The sequence below is a fragment of the Pelophylax lessonae genome (assembly GCF_965119305.1).
Source record: "Pelophylax lessonae genome assembly, chromosome: 1".
In the NCBI taxonomy this organism is placed as follows: Eukaryota; Metazoa; Chordata; class Amphibia; order Anura; family Ranidae; genus Pelophylax; species Pelophylax lessonae.
Genome location: NC_138768.1, coordinates 156,204,509 through 156,212,549, shown reverse-complemented (window position 1 = coordinate 156,212,549; position 8,041 = coordinate 156,204,509).

The following is an 8,041-nucleotide window of genomic DNA, read 5'->3' as shown; positions in this document are numbered from 1 at the left end:
GCCAACAGGTTTTTGCTTTTGTCTGTGCAGGCAAGGTATCAAATCTTGAGTCATTCCAGCTAATCTAAGGAAAAAAAAACATTTTATGTAGAGCTTCACTATAAATTGTAGCTCTTGTCAGAGATACAATGATTTAAAAAGAAAAGAATTTATTGGCTAAGTTAAAATGTCAATACATGTTTCTGTTTAAGTTTCACTAATGACATCAGTCTGGGCCAAACAGATAAGGTGATACAAAGTGTGTGCTTATTACATATGTAAAGATATTATTTATACTTTTATGTGTTCAATGCTTGTAAAAAAAAAAAAAAGTAAGTAAATAAATATATCTCTGTGTGCATCTGCTCCATATGTATGTATCTGCTTCTAATAAATCAAATCTATTATCAATATGTCGGAAGAGCAGACGCTAGGAATCTCAGGAAAACCATGTATGAAGTGGAACGTACAAGACTGGTCTCACTGAAAACGAATTAATTAATAAATTAATATTTATTCTTTAAGAGTCATGATAACATTTATTCAAACAATTTTTTTAATTATGGAAAACGAATGCTGCATTGTCAAACTACAGATGAAAAGCCAAAAGTAGGCTTGTACCAGGAGTGCCTGTTGTGAATGTTGGGAAGGTATTTGGGTGAATTCAGAGAGGCAACTCGTAGTTTACACAAGACTAGCACTGGATTTATAATGAGCCATAATTGCCCAGGCCCCCTCTATGCAATAATATAATTAAGCAATTTGTTTTATTAAACATTTGCCCGCAATCATCTAGTTTTTACTGTTGACTGATTTCAACCACTTGTCTACCAAGGGCATTTAAAAAAAAAAAAAATTTGCCCACAATGAAATCTGCATTTTTTGCTAGAAATTAATTTCAACCCAAAAGTATATAAATTCTCAAGGCCAGAGGCCCTGTGGAGTAAAACGGTGGTAGTTGCAATTTTTGTGCTGCAATTTATCAAACATATTTTTTTTCAGGAAAAAATACACTTAAATGCATTTTAGTGCAAATAAACATATTATTATACCCAATTTTTGGCAAAATATAAACAATGGGGTTGGGTCGAGTAAATAGATACCAAACATGTCGAGTAAATAGATACCAACATGGTTAAAACTGTGCATGCCCATGAAATTGCAGAAAACTATGGTACCCAAAATTCTCCACAGGCAACACTTTAAAAGCCTTAAAGTGGTTCTAAAGCTTCATGGGATCACACGCAGCATTCATTCCTCAACAATCTCCAGACATGCAAACAACACAATCAGACTTCTTAATGGCAAAACTTTTTTGGCCACGGCCTTTATTAATTGGTTTCAAATATACACTTCATTAAAAACTTCAACTTCATATTAATAACGACATGACTTATAACTTTTAACTTCCATACCAATTTTCAACTCAGCTATTACAGCTCGAGCTGAATAACCACATCACCATATTCTTACACTGTCCCCAAACAGACAGAGGATGTGCACCTAGCACAACCTTTGTCTACCCCCAAACCGCGGCCTTCTCAATGCATGTCTTGAGATTGTTATTGAATATATCTAGCCCTTTATCGGACAAATTAATCCCATCGCTCCCATATAACCCTTTAATGTTACCTTCTAATTCTGAATGGCGAAACGAAAAACCATAACCCAAGGACATGAACTTCTCCATTATTCTATTGATTCTTTTACGAATCTTATCTCCATAACGGCCAAAACTTAAACATGACCATTGTAACCTGGGAATGATCTCGGAGAAAACCACCATGAGCTAGGGTATAAAGCTTTAATCGTTCGGACATAGTGCTTCATTTGAAAGACCAGATCCCACGTTCTCTTATGCCCTATATCATTCCCACCCAGGTGCACTACAAGTACATCCGGGTGGGAATACATACATGCCATAGTTCCCAACTCAGCCAGAAGATCCGCCCACACCATACCCCTAATTCCATGCCAGCAAATAGTATATAATTCTTTATCCAAACCAAGAGATTCTGTATAACTTCTAGCAACCGCTCTTCTTTGCGCCCAAAAGATATATGAATGTCCGACTATCCACACTATCCGGTGAACACCTAGGTAATTCAGAAAATATTGTTAGGTCTCACATATAATTTAAATGCATTTGATTTCCATCTACCAATTTGCTTAATTTTTTCTGAATTTAAACCTAACCTTGCAGCCTCAGTGGCTGCTCCTATCCGGAATGAATGTGACGATATCACTAAATCACTCAACTTACAATAGCTAGTTACCACTTTTTTCAAAACTGACTGGAATTGGAATCTTGTCATGGGCGAACCATCCTGATGAATAAATAAGAAACCTTCCTTTTTTGGTCTAATCAATAAATAATTATTTAACAAACTCACCGGGCATACTAACCCTTTAGAACACCATGCCAAAGTGATCCAACAACCCTTGCCCATTTGATCAGTTTTAGACCGCTGCAAGAATAACTTAATACTCTCTGAAGCAGCCAAAACATTGCCCATCCTTAATCTTTCCCTACCGTTACTATTCTTCGGAACTAATTCTGATATCCTCAGAGCCGCGAAGAAACAAATTGAAAAAGCTGCCCTGAACATATCAGCCTCAAAAGGTGAATAACAAATCTTATCTAAACCTTCGCGTAACTCGCTTACAATCTGAAGCGTAATAGGCCGTCTTTTATCTATTGCTAAGTTATTCTTTTTATATCCTTTCATCGCTTGTCTTATAGAGAAGAACTTTAATAAGGATGGAAAAGAATGCAGCTGCAGAAAAAAGGATACCCCTGATAAAATCTTATTAATATGGGACCAGGAGTACCCTTTTTCCATTAAATTATTCAGAAATAACAAAGCTAGACTTTCAGACACTTCAAAAAATCCCATGTTATGAGAATTCAAAAAAGACAGCCATAATAACCACGCTGCCCTGTAACCCGACCAGGTCGAAGGAGCCAATGGCTTTATAATGTTATCCACGATCACACTATATCCCATAGTTGCGGGGGGCAAGTAGATCCTTCCGCGTCTGCTTCTGGAAAAAGCTGGAAGAAATGATTCATGTGAAATCTCGATAAAGCATCAGCTAATACATTACTTTTTCCTCTGACATACTGAGCTTTTACCCACAAATTAAGGCACAAACATTTATAAACTAAATACCTCAGCAGACGAATCACCGGCTTGGATCTAGATGTTAAACAATTTAACGCATACAACACTCCTTTATTGTCAGTAGAGCATAAAATCCTCTTATTTCTAAAATATGGACCCCATATCTCTATAGCAACAATTATGGGAAATAACTCCAATAACACTATATTCTTAACTAAACCATTCTTAAACCAAGCTAAAGGCCATCTTGCTGCGCACCAATGGGTTCTCCATATTGTACCAAAACCAACAGATCCAGCAGCATCTGAATATAATTTAAAGTCTTGATCGATGATAAATTCTTCCTGCCATGCCGATCTCCCATTGAATTCCTCAAAAAACGTATACCATACTAACAGGTCCTCTTTTATTTCTGCTGTAACCCTGACGTGTGCATACGGGTTTGTTAAGCCTGAAATTGCTAGGTACATCCTGCGTGAGAAAATACGTCCCATTGGAAGTAACCTTGTTGCAAATGCCAACAAACCCAACAGCTGCTGCATATTTTTTACAGTAACCTTCTTAAGCCGCATTACCTTCACAATTGTACTACAAATATTTTCAATTTTTTTCCCGAGGTAATCTATATTCCATATTCACCGAATCTATTGTTATCCCTAAGAACTCAATGCATGTAGTAGGAAATACGGTCTTATCATCTGCCAACGGGATGCCAAATTTCTCGCATACCTCAAAAAAATTTTTAAGCAATGTTACACAATCTTAAGAGTCTGGTTTTCCTACAAATAGGAAATCATCCAAATAGTATACTAAATTACCAGACCTTGCTTCTTTTGCCACTACCCACCCCACAATTGACGAAAAACTCTCAAAATATGCGCAAGAAATAGAGCAACCCATCGGTAAACACTTGTCAAAAAAGTACATACCTTCAAATTGAAAACCCAATGAGTTGAAACTCTCTGGATTGATAGGCAACAATCTAAATGCTGATTTTATATCGGCCTTTGCCATCAAAGCCGCCTTACCTACTTCTTGCAGCTTGCCAATCGCTTCTTCAAAAGAAACATATGTGACAGAGCACAAATCTTCACTAAATTGATCATTCAGAGAACATTTGAGTGGGTAGGATAGATGATGGATTAGTCTATAACTGCCTGATTCTTTCTTAGGTATGATCCCAAGTGGAGACAGGCGAAAATCCGAAAAAGGAGGAAAACTGAACGGACCCGCTATTCTACCCTCTTGTAACTCTTTAAACAACTTGCTTCTAACGATATCCGAAAGTTCATACACCGATTTTAAATTCTTAACCAAACTACAGCCTGATCCTTCAAAATCTAGCAAATTAAAGCCAAACGTAAAACCTTGCCTAATTAGCTGTGCTGTCAACTGGTTTGGATATTGGCGCAGCCATGGTTCCATGTTTTCCAACTTCACCGGTGTTTTGGCTTTTTTGAAAACTATCCTTACCCGATTGCTTAGACAATTTTTTAAAACATTTGCTTATTGGGTGAGGTCCCACGCAAAAAGAGCACTCATGACGAAATTTACAGGAATTCGGCCACTTGCATTGTGCGTCATTGAATGCAAAACATACACCTTTCCTATAACTACTGGCTTGACTACTCACCGCTGTACTATTCAAACGAGGCAAAGTAGGTCTCTGGGGAACAAATAGATTCAACCAGAGACTAACATCCTTATTACCCCAACCCATATTGGAGTGAACCACCATTTTTTGCCTAAACGCCTCATCGTAGAAAAACCATCCTAGCCCACCAAAATTCCTGTAGGCTTCCAATATTATGTCTATGTGTTGGAATAAACCTGAACTAAGTTCAGGAAACCTTTCACATAAAATACTGGAAAAAGTAACAAAGGCTTGGAGACAATTGTTGAAGGATCTTGGAACCGGTTTCTTTCTATCCTCCTCACTTTTTTCTTTTTCTGATTTGAAATAGTATTCTTTTTGATTAGGGAGTAAAGAAAATAATTCAATATACTCTCTCCGCCAGATCTTCTCTTTTATGCTCATGGACACATGAAAACCAAGCGGTGACAGTATACAAGGCATGACCTCTCTATATGCCACTGGTGAAGGATCTCTACCAACCACATCTTTTTTAACCGTTGATCCTGCTGGTAATTCAATTGGCAGCTTTAACTCATTTCCTTTTGTATGTGTTGCCCCATTTTCACCCACCCACACTGATGCAAAATCCTCATTCCTATGAGCTGTGGGGGCTGTCGACAAGGTATTTACCAATTGCAACAAAGTTGCTGACAATGAAGACAACACACCTAGCTGCCCACACTCACCAGTACTTAGCCTGTCTTGTTCTTCAATTACTTCTGCCTCATTAACTGAAGCTGATCTTCTTCTGCAAGGGCCTGTGTTAAAACCCACAGCGTCCTGCCTTTCGTAATCTTGCTCATCGCTTCCTCTTTGCTGATCAGGTGAGTTTACCTCTGTCCCCGCCTCCCAGCAGGACTTGTATGTCTTCGGCTCTGCCCCGCTTCTTTTTTCACCGCCTCTTATCCTCTTGTCCTCTGACACTTCTCTCCTCTCCTCAGCCTTACTGCGCACTGGTCGTGGGCTATATGGCTTCTTCATTCCTCTTCCTCTGCGCTCCGTCCGTCTGCCTCGTCCAGCTCCACTCCTTGCTCCACCTTGCTGCTCCTTCATCACTAACTCGTCATCTTCCCTCACAGACTCCGCTCCACTGCCTGCGTCTTCCATACCGACTTCCGCCGCTTGAGGTGCCATACTGCTCCCTCCTGCTCTCTCACTAGACTCCTCTTGCCGCGCACGTAAGTTCAAACACTGCCGAATCCACGCTTCCCCACCTTCGGCTTCAGCCCTTTCTATAAGCTGTCTTAACAGAGTCTTCATCTTGAGGTAAACTGTCGTCCGCCACCGAGTATAGCTCTTGTCTGAGCTCCGCAGTTTTTAGTATCCTGCGACGTCTGGCGCCAGTTTCAGTCAGCACCTTATATTTATAGACCCCCAGGGGCTTCCAGAAGCTTCTAGTAGCCTCCAAAGACCCCTACCTATCAGGTACAAGCCCCCCTTTGGGACCACGCCCTCACCTGCAGGGGGAACCTTGAAACCCGCTGGCTGCGGTGATCCCATGAGGAAAAGGGGGGTGCCTTGAAACCCATTTCCCCTTTTCCCAACATTCTTTTTTCATAAAAATAACAAACATGCTTCTTTCCATGGGGGCACCCTGCGTGCTCACTCCTGAGGCCCATTGCTGCATCCATCGACACAGACAGCGGGACTCGGCCCGGCTCCCGTGTCACCGGATTTGATTGACAGCAGTGGGAGCCAATCGCTCCCGCTGCTATCAATCTGTCCAATTGATTGAGGATTGAGTGAACGACTGGAGCCACTGTGTTCCTGCACATTGCTGGAGCGGTTTTACCCCCTTTCTAACCAGGACATTTTTTGCAATACGGCACTGCGTTACTTTACCTGACAATTGCACAGTCCTGCAACACTGTACCCAAATAAAATTGACATCCTGTTTCCCCACAAATGGAGCTTTCTTTTGGTTGTATTTGATAACCTCTGCGGTTTTTATTTTTTTGCGCTATAAATAAAAAAAGACAATTTAAAAAAAAAAACCCAATATCTTTTACTTTCTGTGATAAACCATATCCAATAAAATAAAAATGTAAAAAATAAAATTTCTTCATCATTATATTAGGTCAATCTGTATTCTGCTACATACCTTTGGTAAAAAAAAAGTCCCAATCCCAATAACCATATATTGATTAGTTTGCGCAAAAGTTATAACGTCTACAAACTATGGGATAGGTTTATGGTCTTTTTATTTTTTATATATTTGTTTACTAGTAATGGCGGGGATCAGCGATTTTTAGCGGGACTGCGATGTTGTGTCAGACAACTCTGACACTAATTGACACTTTTTGGGGACCAGTGACACTAATACAGTGATCAGTTCTAAAAAAAGCACTGTCACTGTACTAATAACACTGGCAGGGAAGGGGTTAACATCAGGGCGATCAAAGGGTTAAATGTGTTCCCTGGGAGTGCTTTCTTACTGTGTGGGGGGTGGTTGCACTGTAGAAAGACAGAGATCAGTGGTCCTGCTTAGCAGAAACACAAGATCTCTGTCTTCCTTTCTAGCAGACCGCCGTTCTGCCTCTCTCCGAACAATCGCCGGATTCCAGGCAGACATCAGGCCTGCCAGACTCTCTGTCCAATCACAGCGGCAGCGGGTCTCTGGTGGCACATGCGTGCCCTAGACCAGGAAGAAGAAATCATGTACAGGTACGTAAATGTTGCGCTTAAGGGCTGCCCTGCCGCAGTATATGTACATGAGGCATTTCTTAAGCAGTTAATTCAGGTTATCAGTTTAGAGTGATAGGGAAACCCCAAAACTCAAGGGTTCTAAGTAACATTGACTGCTGAAGCCGAATTAAAAGAAAAATGTATTTTACAAGCATGCAGGGAGAGCAACAAGCAATACAGAGTATTGTTATAAAAATGGCTGCTCTCCTGACTAAGGATTTTCTATTACAATTTATACATTCTAAAGTGGGTGGAACCTAGCTAACTAATTTCTTTTGAAGTCCCATTTTGGTGACATTTTGGAGTCTTTGGTGACATGCTTTGATATGCGGATGGCCATTCACATAGACATGTAACTTCCAAGTCCGTTAATTGAACAAATCTTCAAAGACTTGAGATAGCAATCTTGCAAATGAAGGGCTGGGCAACAGGTGTGAAACTGGTGGTCTCAGAAACAAGAAATACAGGATGATAGACAATCAGCTTCATTACAAATATTTTGTATAAAATATTTATTTCTGTTTATAACTAAAATGGCTGTTCCCTTTTCCTCATCAAGAGTTAAAAAAATTATGGCCCTAGAATTTTTTCTCTCTCTCCGACATTCATGAAAATA